This window comes from Mus musculus, chromosome 1 (genome assembly GCF_000001635.26).
Source record: "Mus musculus strain C57BL/6J chromosome 1, GRCm38.p6 C57BL/6J".
In the NCBI taxonomy this organism is placed as follows: Eukaryota; Metazoa; Chordata; class Mammalia; order Rodentia; family Muridae; genus Mus; species Mus musculus.
This window is the reverse complement of record NC_000067.6, coordinates 13237781-13258874: the sequence shown is the minus strand read 5'-3', so window position 1 is coordinate 13258874 and position 21094 is coordinate 13237781. Positions and strand designations below refer to the sequence as shown.

The 21094-nt window shown below is 44.1% G+C and overlaps 1 protein-coding gene across 23 annotated transcripts in view; it reads left to right on the top strand.

Moving 5' to 3' along the window:
* The window catches only part of Ncoa2 (nuclear receptor coactivator 2), a 235123-nt gene that overhangs the window by 115353 nt on the left and 98676 nt on the right, over nt 1-21094 (top strand). For 2 of the 23 annotated variants that reach the window (XM_017319234.2, XM_017319235.2), the window contains one exon: nt 1816-1992. The exons of the other annotated variants lie outside the window; for them this stretch is intronic. The gene's annotated coding sequence lies outside the window, so the exon portion shown is untranslated. The remainder of the gene's footprint in view (nt 1-1815; nt 1993-21094) is intronic. 23 annotated transcript variants of the gene reach the window in all.

Genomic DNA, 21094 nt, shown 5'->3' with positions numbered 1-21094 from the left:
ATAAGTATATTTTTTATCTTGTTGTAAAGTTAACCCCTCCCCATTTAAAATCCATTGTGACATACATTCAGTGTCATTAAATATATTAATGTTGCTGTATAGCTTCTATCTCCGGCCATCTCTAGAGTTTATCTCTCAGAGCTCCAACTTTCAAGTAGGTAAGGTCTCTTCCCTTTTCTGGCCACTGTTTGCTCGTGCCTAGGTACTTATCTTTCACCCCTCCTAGACCAGTGCAAAGCATGTCCCCATGTGGCAGGAACTCAAGGGCTCATTGAGGCTGTCCCTGCTGCCCTGTGTCTGAAGCTGTCACCACCCTTGACGGGTTCTCTCTCCATATGACAGTGCTGTTCGTTCTGTATGGGATGTGCTTGATGATGAAGGAATAGTCCCTTTCTCTCCTGCCATGCTCCTCCCTTGATGATAATGGACTGGACCTCTGAACCTGTAAGCCAGTCCCAATTAAATACTGTCTTTTGTAAGAGTTGCCTTGGCCATGGTGTCTGTTCAAAAACTAAGATGCCATTTTTAGATAGAAATCTCATTTATACCCCTCCCCCTCCCCCCCTCCCCCTCCCTTCCCTTCCTCTCTCCTGTGTGTAGATGTGAGTGTGGGTATGCCTGTGTGTCATCCTGTGTGTAGATGTGAGTGTGGGTATGCCTGTGTGTCATCCTGTGTGTAGATGTGAGTGTGGGTATGCCTGTGTGTCATCCTGGGTGTAGATGTGAGTGTGGGTATGCCTGTGTATCATCCTGGGTGTAGATGTGAGTGTGGGTATGCCTGTGTGTCAGTTCTGGGACTACACACCCAGGGCTTTATGGCTGATAAACCAGTGCCATACTGAATATCATCTCTGGCTGCAGATCTGCTTCTTAAAGAATGGATTCTGTCTCAAAAGAAACGGAAGTATTGGTTATATTCTTAAACAAATAGACAACCTTTAGTATCTACAAAAAGGATATAGATTCTATCGTGCTGATTTGCAGATTCTTAGTTAACTGTGTGATTGTGCTTGTCAGATTTATTTAACACTGGCAGTTATGCTATTGATGTATTTACTACAATGTTGACTGTATGGGAAGAGATGGCCCTGGGTTTTCATTCAACTCTGCCCTGCCGAGTCGCAGTCACCACTGACTTGAGAATCCCACTTGCAGTGAGAGCAGCTATACGGAGAGCAGACATACTCAGCCCCAGCACTGGTGAGAGCTGGGGGAGGGCTGAGGCAGAGGGTTATGAGATTCCAACAGTAGCTGCATAGCTGCACAGTAAAATGTCTCAAAGAACCCAAATCACCTTGCCTGTTGTGGCCTTCTGAGCAGTTTCCATGTCTCTGCGGTTTCTAAGCTACTGCATACTGGCCGGCATTTGGTTTTCTTATAGATTGCTTTGGTGAGTGAGGTTCTAGCCCCTCATGGTAACTGAGACATTGGGTTTAAGGGGAGGCGTCCGAGGAGGAGTTTTCTGTCTACTTGTCATCCCCCTGTCTTTGACTCGTGTGTAACAGCAGGTCAGGCTCCTCTCTTCTCGTTGGTGTGTTTTTCTGTGTGTGGGGCCTCTCAGCTGTGAGGCTTTGAAGCACGTTTGTACTGCAGTGAGCAGGGCAAGGGCCCAGCTCTGTAATGGCCTCTTACTCAGTCATTGCTTCACTGTGTTTCTCATAATCTGAAGTTTGTTGTCAGTAGCTAAGACTAAATTCTATTCCTAGTTTTGTATATTTAAACTATAGCAGAATTTATGTACAAAATCTCTATATAATTATTTTTTTCATTTAAGAGGTTACAGATAGCCCCTTTCTCTCATTTCTTTTACAATAGGTAATCATTCCTTAAGAAAACTTGAAGACTCTGTAATAAAATGCTGTGACTGCTGTCAGGTTTGAGTCATATCTCTTGTGTTGCTGTCAGAATACAAAGACGAATAAAAACAAGAGACTCTGACATCAGACTCACCCTCACTGTGCTGGTCACGGCCATGTCTGCAGTCTACCGAGGGTAAGATACATCCGTAGATAATAGCAGGCTGATACAGAGAAAGCCACAGTTTTTCTCCTTGGCTGCTGAGGCCTGAGGAAAGGGCTGTGATTTAGAGAGAACTCCTCAGATGGTGGGCATGGAGATGATAAGCCTTAGAAAGACTGCGGGGTAAGCTCTTAATCCCACCAGGCGAGAGTAGGAGTACTACCACAATGTCGAACCAAATTTGAAGCAAGCTTTAAACAAATACTGACCAGGATGATGGCCCCTGGCAAGGTCTACTCCTGGGTTCCTAGAAAATGTTGATGAGTCACATTTTGCAGAGGCTTAAAAACCCATAAGGCCGTGTTTTCCCACCAGGTCCAACTGGGGGCAAGCATGTATCCTGACATACTTCCTGCTTGTGTATCTCCTGCGTCCATCCAATCAGGGGCAAGCATACATCTTACGTACATGTGATCAAGCACATTGACTTCAATTGGCTCAAACAGACTTGTTTAGGGAAGTCAAAACATGGGGCTTGTTATCCTCCCTAAACAATAGCCTCTAGCATTTGAGGAAGTATCTGCCCTTGAGCAAGGGGCTTACAAGTTAGAGAAATGTTATTTTATGGAACTCTTAGGCACAGTAATTAAGACTTTGGCTCTCACAGAGGTCATTATAGTGGAAGCAGATAGAAAGCATGAACAGTTAGTGGGCCAGACCAGGCTGATCTCAGACAACACAGCACAGGGACTGTTTGATGGATCTGGCTGGAAAACGAAGAGTGCACAGCTTCCTCAGTGCAGCCCCTGTTTGCTTTGACAGTGAGAAAAAGCACTTGCGCTCCTGCAGTGTGTGGTGAACTGCAGGGAAATTAGCACTGTATCCTCTGGCCATTTCTGTCCTCGGTTACACTTGAAGGATATGAGACAACTACAAGTTAAACCAAAGTAACAGCACTGGACGTGCTGGTCCACACAGAGGCCCAGGAGGGGGAAGACTGAAGATAGCACTGCGTTCAGCGAGAAGACCCTGCTGCTGTGGGAGGTGGCTTTGTGAGAAGCATTGAAGAGAAGGAAATCTGGGACATCCGAGGAGCAACAGTCTTAAACAGATCCAAAGTTCTGGAAGTGGGTAGGCTTCACAGTTGAAGGAGGAAAGGGTTTGTAAGAAATTGTCAGTTGATAGAGTGGGGAGCAGCAGGCACCAGAAGGTTCCATAGACATGTAAGGAGATCTATTTTGGACACTTCCAGTGAGGGAGAGAAATGTGGGTGAGAGGCTGGAAGTGGGCACTGGAACTTACGGTGATACCCGAAGCTACAAATGTAGGGGCCTCATTTGCCTAGACACTATCACTGAAACGTCAGCCATCTGCGTGCTGATTTCAAGGAGTGGCTTTAGAGCAGGAAGAATTGTGAGGCTCAGGGTCACAGAGGCAAAGGTGAGGGAGGAGAGAGCCTGAAGACAGGCTACAGTTCTGACCGAGCTGGCTTGGCGTGACTTGGAGCCCTGCTCACTCTGTGGTTCTCCAGGAGCCAGTAGAATAAATTGGCTGGGTGAGATGGGTGTGCTGTGGCTAGAACCATGCTGCTGGTCTGGACGGGAGAAGGCGTGCATGCACACACACACACACACACACATTCTCTCTCTCTCTCTCTCTCACACACACACACACACACACACACACTCTCTCTCACACACACACATACTCTCTCTCTCACACACACACACACACTCTCTCTCTCACACACACACACTCTCTCACACACACACACACTCTCAGACACACACACACACTCTCACACACACACACTCTCTCTCTCACACACAGACACACACACACACTCTCTCTCACACACACACTCTCTCACACACAGACACACACACACACTCTCTCTCACACACACACACACTCAGCTGCCTTTTCTGCTGGTGTTGAAGCTTGTGTTCAAGCATCTTACTATCTCTAGATGGTCATGTCAGAGGGCCAAGACTTCACTGTGTGCAAATCCTCTGCAGTGCACACATGCAGCAAGTCTTGATTGATCAATACATGGAAATGATGGTATCTGCACATCTGTCCTTTGTCACTCAGTGCCCTCCAAACATAATCTGTAGAGTCCAGTCAACCTTTATAAGGAAGACCCGAGTTTGGGGTTCGCTTGGTGTGTGTTTAACTTCTGTTCTTGCTAGCCTGATCCTAACTGAACTTCCAACATCTTCAAAGCCCCGTTTTCCCCCGCTGCAGCATAGAAGAGAGCAGTCATGTTGTCTTGGCTGTTGAGAGGATTGAAGAAGGACAGTGGCAGAGCCTGTGCTCACTCCAGTCTCACTGGCTGTGAAGTGTTGAATAGGCCTCACTCACTGAGGTTTAGTTTTGTCATCTCTAGAATTCTAGGGGATGCCTGAGCTCACTTTGGTTTCAGAGGAAGTACCAGCCACCATATGCACAGGGCCTGGCTGCTTTCCTCTTCCATGCCAGGCAGGAGTGCAAGCCACCGAGATCTCTGTGCAGCGTATAAGAGCAGTTCTGGATTTGAACCTACGCAGTGAGGCTTGGTAATGACTTCACTTCTCTGTAAACTGGGAGGAGTGTTGCTATCCACTTCACGTGGTCCTATGAGAACAATAGAGCAACACATTGTGCACTGTTAGCACCCTGTGTGCCCCACTCCCACCCCTCACTCCCGCTAGTTGTAACCTAATGTAACCATTATGAGGGACAAGTTAATCTGTAAAGAAGGAGGCGCTTTTCTAATGAGATTGGCCATGTCCAAAGGGGGAAATGTAATTCAACCACAATAATGCTCTTTGGTGGTTCAGCATGATGGGTGTTGCTGTGGCCGGGTCTTCCAGGTACAACAGAGGAAAGACTCCATCTGGCCTCTGGGCTGGCCAGTGTCCTCCTCAGCAATGGCAGTCTGCAGTCTGACTCCACACCCAGTCTCCTTGTCCTGCCAGCTGCTCTCTAGGAAGTGTTGGGAATGTGGAGCATAAAGATTCCAGAGAGGAATAATGCTGAGTGGACAGGTAGCCTGGAACAGTCCAATCTGGTACCTTCCCTGACTGGGAAAGGCTGGCTTTACTAGCAAACCACTTTTCAAACAGAACTCATGCCTTAATCCTACCAAGGACAAGGAGCGCTGGTGGCTTATGGGAGGAGTGGCTAAAGCAGTAAGAAAAGGCAGCTACTGCTGTCTGCACGTTCACCCTGCATCCCTGTGGCAACCTGCATCCCTGCAGCAAGCTACCCAGACTGTAGTATCCTGGAGGACCCCCCCCCCCACTCCAGCTCCATTTGATCACAGAGACCACCTGGAATGCTAGCAACCTAGAGGGAAGTGAGAAACCACAGACAGGTTCTGGGAATGACCTAGCAGCTGAGTCCTCTGTGGAAGGGAGTGGTGAGACTTAAGCGTACAGCAGAAGGATTCCCTGGGGCAGCACAGCCCTGACATGCAAAGTCTTGTTTTGTGTCTTTGAATGAATCTATTTTCCCATGTTAATCTATTCAGCTGGCTTGTAGAAAACCTACATGCATTTGTTTATTTGTGGCTCACTTAAGAAAACTCTGACTTTTGAGATAAATTTGTTCTCTGGGCTTTTCATGATTTTCTGTTGCTTAGTTGGCATAGTGTTTTGATCTCTTTCTAGAAAGTTCAGCAGAAAATACAAATTTTGAGCAATTTCACTTATGTTTTATTTCTTGGGGTGGGTGTATGTGTGGCCTTCAAGTATGTGTATGTATGCATCATGTGTGTGCTTGTGCCCTTGAAGGTCACCAGAGGGCATCATGTATCCTGAGTTGGAGTACTAATACCTGCTGCTGAGCCGCTCTGGATGCTGGGGACCTAGGCCCTCTGGAAGAGCATCACCACCTCTTACCTCCTCAGCCATCTCTCCTGCCCATTATTTCAGTAGTGACCAGTAGGTTAGCATCAATCACTAGAAACTTGGGTGCCGGCTGTCATCGACTTTTGTACAGTGTGTTGCCTTTTGGCCTCTCAGATAGAACATTGGGGGTTTCTAATCACTCTGACCACTAAGTCCCAGGGGATTTCTTCTGTTTTGTTTTGGTTTGGTTTTAGGACTCCCTGTTTTTGTAGCTGGAGAGAAACATTTCTACTGAGGCAGTAGTGTTGAAAACTAATGAAGCTTTAAGAGAACATTGAAGAGATTATTAAATATAAGGCCCCTGAGCTTCAGGTTCTCACCATTTTTGAGGTACAGCTTTGAGGCATTCTGTACACGTCCCCTGCCATGCAGCCGTGTCAGGTGTCTGGGGTCTGTGTCCTCCCCAGCTGTGAGTGCATCGTGACATCCCCAGTCTTCTCTCCTTCGCTGTGCCAGCCAGTGCTCTAGTTTCTGCCATTCCAGGCCCCTCATGCCCAAGGAATGACACGGGTCTTGGGGATTTTCCCCATTGGCTTATTTCACTTAGCGCAGTGTCTTTAAAGGTAAGTCTCCATTCTGTAGGTGACTCTTACATCTGCTCGCACTCTGCCCTACTCTCTGCTGTGTTTAACCTCCCATCCCACTCAGTGCTGGCCTAGTGTCATTTGACATAGCAGCAGTGCAGAAGGGAGCCAGCTTCTAGATCCTCATGGTCACATTTTGGCCTCTGGTCTTTTGATAGTCATTCTCAGGGGCATGCGCTGGTGTCTCACTTTGCTTCTGGCTTGCATTTCTGTGGTGATTAGTGATGGCCAAGGAGAAATGTTTGATCAGGACCCTTTCTCATCAATCACTATAGCAGCACCTTTGTCCTAATCATTTGATAGATAGCGTATGTGTATAAACATGATTCTGTGCCCGATTCTCCCCTGCATTACTGCTGAGGCCTCCTGACTCGCCATAACCGAATTTCATTTTGCAGATAATCTCTCTGCTATGGCCTTTGTGGAGTTTTGTGGGTCTTGTTTTCTGTTTGTCCTGGAGAATTGGCTCTTGCACTGTGTGCTGGGCTCCCTGAGCTGGGAGGAAGGGTTTCTCTGCTCCACAGATGGCATTTTTCTGCTTTGTTGTGGGTGTTGCTGGGATTGCAGCTATTCCCACCTTCTGCCTAACAAAGATAAATAGTAAATATTCTAGAGCTATTTCTAGACAAAGGAGAAAGTGAGGAGTGTGAAGGGAAGAAGCCCACGTTCTCAAAAAGTATTATCAAATGGTGCTTGAAGCAGTCGGAATCAGCTCAGCTAATAAACCACGCTCTGTCCACTGAGAGACTTGCGGGTCTAGAGACAGCGCAAGGCACATCCTTCTTAGCACCCCTCGTTCGGAGTCTTGCTGGTTCTTGCACAAGTTAGGAAAAGATGAATAATTATCTGACTCTGAATAAATTTAGTTCTCACATAAAGTACCTTCTGGTCTTTTATTCTGTTTGTGTGGCCAACTAGTGAACAAAGGAAAAGTGATCTTTGATTAAACGGGTTGTCAGTGAAAGACCTAAGGAGGACGAGGATGTATCTCTGTGGATGAGAGTGTTGGCCTAACATGTTCATAGCATCCCTTTTCATTGGATGGGAAGATCAAGTGTCATCCCAGTGTTTTGCACTTTACGTTCTGTGTGGATGAAGTTAATACACAGAACCCAAGTGTGAAGAGCAGATCCTGAGCCCTGCATTTGTCATGTACACATATACACATGTATGTATATGTATACATGATTAATTAGAATGGTTTACAGGCTGTGGTCCAGCTAATCCAGCAATGTCTGACTGTGAATGGAAAGTCCAAGAACGCAGTAGCTGCTCAGTCCACAAGGCTGGATAGCTCAGCTGATCTTCAGTGTACACTGGAATCCCAAAGTAGTCAACTCCAGTGCCAGAGAAGGAATGGACGTGCTAGCAAGGTGAGAGCACACAGGCAAAGAACAAAAGCTCCTTCCTTCTCTCCTTAGACAGCAGAGACCTCAGCCTCCTAACTAACTCTGTGGCCCATGAATACAGCAGTGACCTCAGCCTTCCTAACTCTGGGACCCATGAATACACTCCTGCAGGTCTGGGAGCCAACCATAGAAATATTTGATTGCTACTTCATAGCTGTAATTTTGCTATTGTTATAAATCATTATGTAAATACTTGATATGCAGGGTATCTGATACGCAACCTTCGAAAGGGGTCAAACCCACGCGTTGAGAATCACCTTTGTATGGGCTTCTAGCAGGTGTATTCTATATTAGATCTGGATTCGTGGTATATCTTCCTACCTCAAACTAAGCAGAAATCCCTCTCAGCCATGTCCTCTATTTTGGGGTTTTAGTTAATTTTAGATATAGCCATGTTGACAACCAAGAACAGCCATCACATTCCCTGAATGACCAAGGATTCGGGGGAACACAGGTCAAAGGGATGTGGCAACCTTGTCTCTACCACGTCGATTCTTTATAGCTCAAAGACTAGGTATAGACTAGTCTCACCTTTGCTTACTTTGTGAGTTCTAAGTAACATTTTTGGAATATTGGTTTTTTTTAGTTAATATATAAATAGTTTAAAAAGTAAATACTGGAAAAGTCTTGGCTGGACCTGGAACTCTCTGGGCCTGGGGATTTGAAATGAGTGATGGCGGCTGTGGTGCTCATCTCCACTTTAGTCAGACAGTTTACAGTTCTGGTCAGTCAGAGAGCCTCGCAGGCATCTCAGAAAGTGATGAGCGTTCCCTCATCAGCCCTCGGAGGGCTCAGCTAATCCGTGAAGCACACTCCTTTGACATAGGATCATTTCTGAACCTCAGGCATTCTTGAAAGCCTATGGTATAGGTTTAATATTTCCTACACCACTAACATTTGTATTAATTTTGGCTACCAGGTCACTTAATTTCAATTTTAGTCCTATAATTTTGAAGAATAGATTCATCTAAAAGGAAGTTTAGATTGTTTGCAGCTGCACCAGTGGCGAGCCTGGGGCTGTGGTTTGAAGCTTCTGAAATCTTAGGTGAGGGGCAGAAGCTGGACTGGAAGTGCATCGTGCACCCTGTGCCTGACTTCAAAAGTGGGACTTGGCAGTGTTGTGTTTAGAGAAAGTCGCAGTTCGCAGCCCTTCTCCTCAGTCCTCTCCTGCAGTGGGATGGACTGAGACATTCATGCACTGCTCTTTATAGGAGCGACTGCTGAAAATAACCCGACAAGCTAGCAGTCTCTACTCAGAATACTGTTGGGTCTTCTATAAGGCTCATTTTGCTCTGGTAGAAAGAATGCAGTCCCTAGTGAGTGTTCATAGGGTGATAACCCAGCAGCAGAGGCTGTCAGAGGTGAGCGTCTCACTTGCTCTCTGAAGGAAGGATGCTAGAGGCTCAAGTGGCTTTGTGTACTTCCACATCTGCTATGTACAGGAATTCAAATGACATTCTTATTGCATTTCTTACAATTAGTTGTGAAACTCGTTATTGCATTTTAAAATAGATTTAACCAGTAGTTATACCATGATAACTACTGTAACTAGTAGTTATACCATGATGATTTAACGATAATGATGGACGAATGATGGTCATGAGATTATGAGTACACACTGTTTGTCCATCCACATTCTACAAAGTGTTGTTCATGTCACCTTCAGAGCTTACCTCATTCCTAGTCACACAAACGTGTGCTCACAGTTGCTATGGAGTATTTCTAGGTTAGAACTTTTTAACTTTGGGATAGAATAAAATCAGGGGTCTGTTCTTGTTCTGTGTTTGTGTTTTGTCTCTGTGACAAGGTCTCTGTTTATGTTCCTGGGTGTCCTGGAATTCCCTCTATTCCAGACTAACCTTGCACTCACAGTGCCCTGCCTGCCTTGGTCTCTGCACTACTCCCGGCACCAGGGATGAAAGGTGTGCACACTATGCCCAGTTTGGGTTTTGGGGTTTTTTGACATATATATCACAGAAGTCCATTAAGAAGTCATTGACTTTGTTTTGTGTGCATAGAGCTTAGGATATAAAGACCATAGATTCCCAGCTACAATTGTCCAATTAACTTTACATATGCACTTTTATTTTTTTCTTATAATTCTTATTATTTTCAAATATTATTTCTCTCTTCCTTTTGTTAAATCAGAACATTCCTTTTGTTGAATCTTTTTTTTTTAATTAGTTAGGGTTCTCTCCTCTCTAATGACTGCTGTTTATTTCAAGTTGACATAAAACCAGGGAGCACACACGTCAGCCTAAGAAACAGCAGTAGCTGCCATTGAGGTGTCTTACTACATCAGGCCGGAGCTACACGTTGTACCTGTAACCCACAGATTTATAGCAGTCCCAATTGTTACCCTTTCATATAGGACACATGAGACTCAGAGAATTGCATGTTGCTTGGGCATCTCTGTATTCAGCATGTGAACGCAGTGCTCTTTCCTGCCTGTAAGTGGGCTTCGTCAATGGATTTTCCCTGTCAGGCGTGATGGCGCATGCCTTAGCACCTGTAAGGCAGAGGCAGGATGATCTCTGAGTTCAAAGACAGCCGAGTTTAGAAAGGGAGACCAAGACAGCCAGGGCTACCCAGAGAAACCCTGTCTTGATAAAATCCAAAACAAAACAAATAAGGAAACCAAAAACAAAACAAAACAGAAAACCAAAAGTGTTTTCCCCTCTTGCTATATAACCTCCTTCATGTGCGGACATTTTACAGAATAAATACTAGGTCACAAATCACTTTACAGAATCGGTGTTATTCAAAACTAAGTAAAAAAGTTACATACTTTAGTACAGAAAATCCAGAAATTTGACAGAAACTACTTAACAAAATGCCTCCTATCAAACACAACTCCTCCCAGGTGGGGTGCAGCTCAAGGACGGGTCAGAGGTGTGATTGGCGCTCCTTGATGCCTGTGCTCCCAGATGCTCTGCTCTTAGGAGCCTGATTCTCAGATAAACTAGCAAAGAAGCTTAGACCCACCTGTAACCCCCACCTTAAAGCTGTGGAACCACATGACATAAACTGATGAATATAGTAAAGTCAGCCCTAAGGTCAGTGCTGAGGTATATATCATTCAGGATATGTACCCAAGAGGGAGGAGCGTGTCTGTGAACCTTTTTAGAGTTCTTTGTATGACAAGCTTTTCCTTGAAAATGGTTTGAGTGCCCCTCTATAGGAGTTTGGGCAAACAGGCTGTAATATACTCACATTTATAGGATACTCGCCAATGAACAGGAGCACAATATATGCAGGACCTTGAATGAGTTGTAGAAACTCAAGAGTAATTACCATGCATTTGTGTTTGAAGTTCCACAAAAAGCACAACTGGTCTGTAGTAAAAGAACATCAGATGTTAGAACTGTCTGCAGATGAGGTAAGGAGCCCCTTGCAGCATGCGCCTGAGACCTGTACAGGGAGAAAGATTTCTAGCTTCATAGAGCCTGAGTCAGCCACACCTTTGTTGGTCTCCACTCCTGATCTCCGTGTAATGAGCTCTGAATCCTATATATTGCACCGAATAGAAATTATATCTCGGTTTACAAACTACAGCAGCATTTTGCTGAGTTGTTGTTTTATTCCTTCCTCATCAAGCTCTTGAGTTAGGACCTGAACCTAAGCTCTGTATTGCCACCAGTTATACATTACCACCATTATAGATGTTGACACCAGAAACAACTTCACAGATTTTCTCATTTGATTCTTTTATAAACACTGCTGCCTTGATGAAGAAAAAAAGTTTAAAATTGCTAATGATAAAATCTGTTGTAGCCACTGTCTGCATCCAAGAGTGAACTCAGATGATTTTACCGGTGTGTGCATGCCAGCAGAAACCATGGCAGAGGGATAGACTTGCTGACAGCGATCCATCTTGCAGTGTAAGCACAGAGTCTGGTGAAGACATTCTACTGAGATGTGTTTGATAGGAGGCATTTTGTTAAGTAGTTTCTGTCAAATCTCAGGATTTTCTGTACTAAAGTATGTAACTTTTTTACTTAGTTTTGAATAACACCGATTCTGTAAAGTGATTTGCGACCTAGTATTTATTCTGTAAAATGTCCGTACATGAAGGGACAGATATCGCACGGGTTCACTTACCAGAGGTGTCTGAGCAAGCTGGACTGCTGGGTGCTAGGGCTGGGAAACGGGGAAGCAGGGAGCTTTGGGGGACCTGAAGTGTTAGTTTTGTAAAATGCAGTGTTCTACACATCAGTTGTGCAACAGTCTGAAAACACTGGGCAGCACTGAACTTAAGATAGTTAACACACTGAGTCTGATGGCACATGGCTTTAATCCATACTAAGTGCTCAACAAACTAAACCATTATTATACCCCATAAATACATACAAATGTATGTCAAATAAATAAGAGGCAGAGAAATGGCTCAGCAATTAAGAACTGCATAGTCTTTCTGAAGACCTGAGTTCAGTTCCTAGAGCCCTTGTGAAATCACTCACAACTACCTACTTTAGCACCAAGAGATCTGATACATACACATGGTCACTCTCATGAACACACACACACTTAAAAATACATTTAAAACTTTTTAAAGAGATAAAAGTGTAAAAACAACAACAACAAAAAGACCTTCTCTGCAGACCTTGTAGCCAATTCCTGTCACCCAGGTCAGCCACTTGTGCTCATTGGCATTGGCAAGTCTCTTTGAAGCCATTTGCAGACAACGCTTTAAAGATAACAGACCGACCTGCTCTGAGCAGCAGAGAGAAAGGATTCTTGTTGCCCAGACTCATCCTAGGAGTCAGTGCTAGGTGATGATGTCAGGCTCTGTGATGACCCTGGCAGCAGCTCCTTCTCAGAGAAAATGAGGATGAAGACTTCATCCTGAAGCAGATCCTGGTATCTTATCCTTGGCAAATGCTGAACTCAACATGTTCTAGGCTTTCCATTGGCACAGCCAAACCTGAGTAGCTGATGGCAAGCAAGCTGTGGTTTTGGGGAAGGGGAAAGTTAGCGTGAACATGGTGGAAGCCATGGGGCCTTTTGAGTTTATGAACAGCAAGGTGAGCAAGATCACCATGACGATCTTAGCCACCAGGCCAGTCCTTCAGAGAATCCCAGGCACCTACTGTTCTCACTGTTCCTTTAGAAAACACAAGTACTTGATGCCCTCAGGCACTTCCTGTTTTCCTTAACCCTCCAGGTCTAGCTGGACTGTAGTTAAGTTTATAGCTACACATAAAACTAAATGAAGAAAAAGAAAGAAACACCGCCTTTAATAGAGGACCAGCAGTTAGCAGACCCTGTTGCTGCTGCTGCTGTTATTGTTCTCCTCCCTCTTCCCCCTTCTTCCCTCCTCCTCCCCCCTCCTCCTTCCTTCTTGGTCAAAAATAGATCAAATTAACTAATGAAGGGAACTTTCTGTGTTCTTAATATTGTGTTAGCCACGGAAGTACTTTTCTTCTTGGAGTAACTTATAAATTACTGAGGATAATTACTGTGCTTATGAGTATTTTGCTAAAACAAGGAATTTGTTTCCAGCATGTGAGTAGCTATTAAATCTCCAAAGTGCTCATCATGCGAGATTCGACAGCTTTATGTCACTAGGGGCAAAGCTCTAGAGAGGAGCAGGAAGGGGTGTGCATGATTTCTTCAAACTGTCCCGTCTTCTCTGCCGAATATTGTGGTTCCTTAAGAAGACTTCAGAATGCTACATCTAGAGAAGAGAAAACCTGAATCAAAATGCTTGCTCTGAGCAGTTATTTTTAGTAACAAATCTAGAAACCATAGAAGATATGTGAGTGTCTGCCGGTATATCATGCATGCACATAGAAGATATATGAGTGTCTGCCGGTATATCATGCATGCACATGTGTGTTTTCAACAGTGAGATCCTGAGTTACAGACTGTGTGTATGGGGTTGGGGGGAGGTAGGGCTGTGGGGGTTGGGGGTGTGGGAAGAGATGACGTCTGTCTCTTAATAGCAAGTGGGGCAGTGGCTTGCTCAGTCTGTTATCATAAAGCTCTGTTAATGTAGCTTTTGCACCATGTGACTGCAGGAAAAGCTATTATCTCAATGAAAAGAAAGCCAGTTTTAGAGCAAGCAATAGACTAGAAGCAGGAAGAATTTTCGAGTGTTCCACCATGCTGGATTGTCAAAGGGGTGGGTATCTGTGTGGCCAGCAGCTGAAAAAGGATCCAGTGATAGTTTGTCAGCTCTCCCCAGAAGGGCACTCAGCCTGGGCTTCAGTTCACATCCAGACAAGCTGTGGGCTGGGGCTGATGGAGGGGATCGATCTAAGATGACACTTGCTCGTTGCTAATCTAGAGAGAGCTTGTTTGGAAGATGGTGTGTGTGTGTATCACTGAAGATGCAGATCTGAACCACAGAGGCTGTGGACAATCACCAGGTGTGTCTCAGAAGTGTTCTGACTTTTATTTGGTAATGTTCCTGGAATTCCGTATGCTCTGGGCTGGAGTGTACTTGTGGAGCGGAGGGCTGAACATGGCAGCTAGTGAGAGCACGCCAAGGACAAATGTACATAGCATGGCACAAATGTATTCTAGGGTCTTTATTTATTTCTGTTATATTTATTTAGTGTCTAAAGGTTATTTGCAGATTTTCATTCTGCTAATTCTCTTGGTTGTCTGAAGGAAGTATTTTGGTAAGCATTTTCTGAAATTCAGACAAATCTTAAATCCTTAAGGTACAAATTAAATTACTAAGAGATGAATGTCTTTATGCTTCTGTCTCTTTTATTCATTATCCTTTTGTAATTGTAAGCACAAAAACGATCTTTGCAGTGAATTTGAAATCATTCCATGATTTCAGGAGCTTTCTAATTTTGACTGAGGTTCTCATTGCATGACTTTGCTATACAGTACTTAACTTTCTCTGCTTTGTTCTTAAGCTGTTACATGCAGACACCAAATAGCACCCACCTAGTCAAGTTTCAGATCGCACTTGACCATTTGTAATGTTATTGGTTCTCTTGTTAGCATGTCCCTTCCTCTCAACCTAGGAAGGCATAGTACTCAAACTCCCCAGATGCTGTAAGGGAACGGGCGGCCATCTGAGGAGTCAGTCACCTGTCACGTGGCACTCAGCTCAGGAGTTTCGGTTTCAGGGGTGTGTGTGTGTGTGTGTGTGTGTGTGTCCAAATCACATGTAATTCTGAAGCTAAGTGGTGTTTTATACCATTCCCTTTAAAAATGATATCAAAGGAGGTGAGCAATCAACCAAGATATTTGTGCAATATGTGGCAGTTTAATAAATAATTCCTTGACCCTTTTTTAATAAAAGCAACTCCCATAATTTTTAATTATACTTAGTCAAGGATCCTTCTTGCTTATCCGATCTATAGACCAGATATTGTACAACAGTTGGATAAATCACTCATCTTAGCTTTGCTCTTGGGAGGAGTGGCAGAGGCACCTTGGCCTAGTCTTTTCTACATGAAATAGTTTGGTTCAGATACTTATGTAAATGAAGGTGGATTTAAAAAAAAAAAAAAACTACAGAGGGCTAGAGAGATGGCTCAGAGGTTATGAGCACCAACTGCTTTTCCAAAGGTCTTGAGTTCAATTCCCAGCAACCACATGGTGGCTCACAACCTTCTGTAATGGGATCTGCTGCCTTCTTCTGGTGTGTCTGAAGAGAGCAATGATATAACATATAAAATTTGAAGCTAAATTGTTTGGGCATTTAATTTTTTCCATTGTTTTGCTGTTTAATTTATAGCTTATTGTGTTTTCTCATGTAAAGACTTCAGATGACCTGAGCAGTTTGTAAAAGTAAAAGATGTTCCCACTGAGTACTGTTACTGTATTAGACTGAAAGCCTGTGGGACGCCAAGAGCAACTGCAGTAGTTAATCCAGTAAGATAACTTAGTACCTGTCATTGAATCCATGCCTTATGAACATGAATATCTTGAATCTCATGTGACTTTTATGTGATTGAAGGAATTTTTATGCAAAATGTTTCTGTCTGATGACAGTGCCTTCCTGGTAGCTTTCTGCATGACTGCCCACTGGGGTGGCTCTATATGAGAGTGTAAAATAGTCTGTGCCTGGGCCTATATTTTCTTTTATCACAACAGAAGTATTCGTCATAGGGCTGGGGATAGACTAGTGACCTGGGAACTGAGCTGACCTGGAAGTCACTTTGAACCTAAAACGGAAGAGTTTGCTGGATCGCTGGACTTTTGCTTGTTTTCTGTTTTAGTTCTGTTTCATTTCTGTGGCACTGAGTGATTAAACCTAAGGGTTCAGAGGCATTTTACGTCCAATCCGTAAGGGTGCTTTTAGATAATACAATATAGCAACATTTTTTTAATGAAAATAATACAAACTGGAGGTAGAGTACCCTTCAAAGTTAGGTTCAGTCACTCGGTGCCACAGAAGTAAAGCAAGACGTCAGGATAATGTCCAAACAGGCTGAACAACCAGCCTGCCGATCCTGCTGGACTCCAAAACATAGCCACAATAACTAACCACAGATATTATGACCAGGCCTGATCGTGTCGGCCGAGGGCTTCATTCCTTGCAGTTCTGTTTAATCTGTGGGTGGAGCTGACAGCAGCGCTGTAAGATGCGGTGGTGGCCATGGGACCTCTGGCCTCTAAAGTCAGTTTGGGGCTGATTAAGTCAGAATTCATGTACCACATATGTTTTAAACACAGTTTTACTCATAGGAAGCCAGAGAAACGTACAGTTCATGAAGAGTCATAGCCAGTGTGTTTTCTGAAGGCACAATTTCCAGGATTGGGACACTGAAGGCAAGGGCATACCTATTGCTCGATGACATAGCCTGTCCTTGACACAGGAGGCAGCCTGGGCATTTCTGATGTCTTCATTTCATTTGCAGCAGAGACTCTTGGCCAAGTTCATGAAGTCCCAGCTCATGGCTCTTAATCACAACACCATAACAGAAACAGTGTGCCGTATTTTAACTGATAAAAAAATAGTTTTTATAGTTTGTGTTTTTCAGTGATTTTATGTGGAACAACCAAATTCTGTACTTGACTTTGCATGAGTTGTTTCTTACTGGAACACTGATTCGATTGAGTGGGTCTCTAAACCTAGAAGCTAGACGTTTGGTTTTATCATCTTAGATGTCTGCTCAGAGTGGTAAATCAGCTGGCTAGCGTACAGCTGGTCGAAGTAGTCCATGAGGTTTCTATTCCAATAGGTAAATGTTAGAATCTAGTTAAAATAAGTGATAAATCTTCCACCAAGACTTCAGATCCCAAGAGCTTTTGAAATAATGTTTATTAACTGGCCTTTACCAGTTTTACTTTCATTTTAAGTATTGAAAATAGATATCATACCATTTTTTACACATGATTTTTAAAAAATATGTTTTGTGGGCTTTCTTTGTCCCATGTATGATGCACATTGTATGAGCTATAAGTACTTTGGCCAACACTATCAACCATGGAGCTCTCCTGGCCTTGAACTTGAATCACAGTGTCCGTCCATCCATTCCCTCCTCCTGTCACTGTCCCATGCCTGGCTTACAGTTGAGCAAACACTCAGAGGTCAGGCAGGCAGTGCAAACATAGGCCATCCGCCTCATGCTTTGTCTCCAGTGTCTGTGCTCTGACGTTGCCGTAGGCTGGAGTTCAGGTAGCATTGATGGTTTGTTCTACAATGAGAGAGCAGGATGGACATAGGCACAGGGAGACGCCCTGTGAAGGTTGAGTCTTTCTGCTTCTAGTTTTTGTGCATTTAATGAACTTTTACTTCTGCCTTACCTTACATATACCAAAAGTAAAGGATTTCATAAAGGATGCTTAGTCTGCAATGAAAAGAACTGTTTGCTTGTGGGAAATTCCTGCAGAGCTCATGCTGAAGTATTGCAGAGGAAAGAGGACTGAAGGATTCTTGTGGGGTACCAGAGATTGCTAGAGAGATAAGAGTAGCTTGCTATGGGACTGATAAGTAGGGAAAAGCTCTGAAGTTGTGGAGTCTAAAAGCCAGTGTTTGCGTGTGAGCTCTCTGCTGAGTACACACTGCTCACTTCCTAGGTCCCTTGCTCATCCCAGAACAGTTGCTCAGATAGAAAACCGTAGAGGAGCCATGTTAAAGTGCTAACTTTCAGACAAGGAGAACACTCTGGAATGCAAACCATTTACTAAGATCTGTGGTAAGTCCTTTTACATCCATGCAGATCCCCTGGAGATGAGTTCTGTCCGGGTAGGCTTTCAGGTGAGGGTCTTTTGTACTTTGTCATACTTTTAATGGTCTGTAGCTTTATTATGACCATGACAGAATACCTAAGTCAAGTTAGCTTTATAAAGAAAAGACCTTTATTTTGGCTCATAATTTAGAAGATTCAAGTCAATTGTTTTAAGAGTCTTGTGGTGCGGCAGAGCATGTGTTATGTCTGGTTCTGTGTGTGCCTGTCTCTCTCCTTTCCATAAAGCCACAAGGGTTCCATCAAGCGTTCTGTCCCAAAGTCTTTCTCTAAGCCAGGCCACATTCCAGAGAGTGTAACTCACACCATTCTCAGGTTCTCTGCCTCTTATTACCATTGGCATGTGACATGTGCAGTGGAGACTTCAGACACCAGCAGCTGTGCGTTCTCTTGCTGGTCATGTCACTCTTGCTGGTAGCCCGCTTTATTGCCTCTAGGTTCTGGGGATGATGAGGAGAGCAAATTAGATGTAACCTTGCCACTTGTCCTTTCTCGTGGCCTCCAGTATGTTGACTTGTTTTTGGCAATCAGAAATAACCACTGCGGGTTCGTTCTCAGATCCTCCAGCTGACCTAGCTACTGTTTGTTGTAACTGTGGCTGTGTGCTCCAGGAAAACACAACAGTAACAGTAACAGTAACTGCCTCTTCTGGGAGTGAGAGGAGGATTGATCTGCAAGCTGGGACGGGAAGGTCTGAACTGCAGACAGCACTGCCTCGACATCCCAGGGATTCGCAGAGTGTGCAGGCTTGCCTGCCCCATTGTGGTGATAAGATAAGAATAGATCAATTTGCATTCTTCTACATGATATCTGCCAGTTCTGCCAGCACCATTTGTTGAAAATGTCTTTTTTGCCACTGGATGGTTTTAGCTCCCTTGTCAAAGATCAAGTGACCATAGGTGTGTGATGCAAACCAGTCACTGCTTCAAAGCCCATGGCTTTCTGGAGTTGTGAGTTCTCTAGCAAATGGAGTTATAGGTAGTTGTAAGCCTCCTGAAGTAGGTACAAGGAACTGCTCTGAGGCCCCCTGCCAGAGAAGTAAATACCCTTAACCCCTGAGCCATCTCTTCAGCCCCAGATTTTAACAGTGTCATCTTTTAAAAATGTGTATTGGTATTTTGCCTACACATTTGTCTGTTACATGTGACTGCCTCGTGCCTGCAGAGGCCACATGACGGTGTCAGTCCCTGGGACTGGAGTTACCAATGGCTGTGAGCTGCCATTTGGGTGCTGGCAATCAAACCCTGGTCCTCTAGAAGAATAGCCAGTGACTTTTTAACTGCTGAGCCATCTCTCCACCACCCCTCTGCCCTAGATTATAACTTTAACATGCATGACAGAAAAATGTAAAAGGAAGTGTTTACTTGAGATGTCCAATAAGACAGCAGCGAGCAGTTGTAGTGTGCTGACTATACCTTCTGCCTCCTGCCGCCTAGAGGACTTCAGGTGTGTGATTTCATTTTTCTGTGTTTCAGGGATTATGCTAATAATTATCTCATACGGTTAATTGTGAGGTCAAGTTGAAAAATACAGATATACTACTAAAAGTAGACACATTACTATTTGGAATAAAACTAGAAATATTACCTATTTGGGGTTAAATAGTCTTGAGCTCTGGTAGTTTGTGAAGCGATCATGAGCATCAAGCTTTTTTGTATCAAGCATGCTGATAGATAAGGGACTAAGATAGAAAAGAAAGAACAATATATAATTTTATGACTTGAAGGCATTTAAAATGCAGTAGTGACAGGGATGCAAGAGGAAGTAATGATGTGGTGTTACAGCTGTTAGTGGGCATATGCAGGTGGTCTGTGGACAGATGGGGGTCTGCAGCAGTTCTAAAAGAGTGGAATGAGTTTGAAGTGGCTTCATAGAAGATAAGCAAATGGACTGAGACCAGGAGGAGCAAACACAAAAGAACAGGTGTGTTGGATAGTTCAGGCCAGCTTGACACAGCTAGTCTTCAGAGTGGAGGGAGGCTCCATTAAGAAAATACCTCCATAAAATCTGGATGTAGATGTGCCTGTGGGGTGTTTTCTTAATTAGTGATTGTTGGGGAGGACCCAGCCCCTTGTGGGTAGTGCCATTCCTGGGCTGGTAGTCCTGGGTTTTAGAAGAAAGCAGGTTGAGCAAGCCGTGGCGAAGAAGCCAGTAAGCAGCACCCCTCTGCAGCCTCTGCATCAGCTCCTGCCTCCAGCCTTCTGTTCTCAGTGCTTTTGATAATGAACCAGGGAGGACACAGGACACTCCTCACATTGCTTTTGGTCATGGTGTTTCATCACAGCAGTAGAAACCCTAAGAAACAAAGACAGAGACAAGGGCAGGCCGTTATGTCCCCTGCAGTGCATTCCAGTGACACAGGGAATCGATGAGAACCGTAAGGCAGATGCTCAGCTCAAACATCATTCCAGGCAGAGGAGAAGGAAAGGCGAGTTCAGAGACGGAAAGGTTTGAGAAGAAAGCCTGAAAGGAAGACTTAGAGGAAACCATAGAAATAGACTGCCACCAAAGAAGCTGCCACACCATCTGGGAAGCTTAGAGAACAGTAGTGATGGCTAAACTATACTGCCAACCTCTCTGCTTTGATGGATCTAGAAGAGCCCTTGTTACACCCATTTATTTATTTAAATTTCTGTTTTGTCTTGTTTTAATATTTTTTTGCAGCAAGTTACATGTAACATAAAAATGATTGTTTCACTTCTTCAGTAACATTAACACACCCTCAAGGTTATATAATCATTGCTAGTGTACATTTCCAGAACTACATTATCCCAAACAGAAACTGCAAACTTCAAACAGTCCTCCCTGTCCTGTCCCGAGCTCTGATACTTTCTCTTCTGTCTTTGCGTCTTTAGCTGTTTAGTGCTATTCTTTTTAGTGCCTCCACACCTGCTTTCATTTGCTGTAGTTCACTAGTGTCTAAAGGTGTTGTCAGTGTTGGTTCCTCTTTAAAGTTGCACAACTGCTCTATGTATGTGTCCATTTTCTGTGTCCATTCATTTGTCCTGGATGTGCATGTTGCTACCACTCCTTGGCTACTTTGTCATTCTTAGTCCTGAATCACCCTACTTTGGTTGCAGTATGTATAT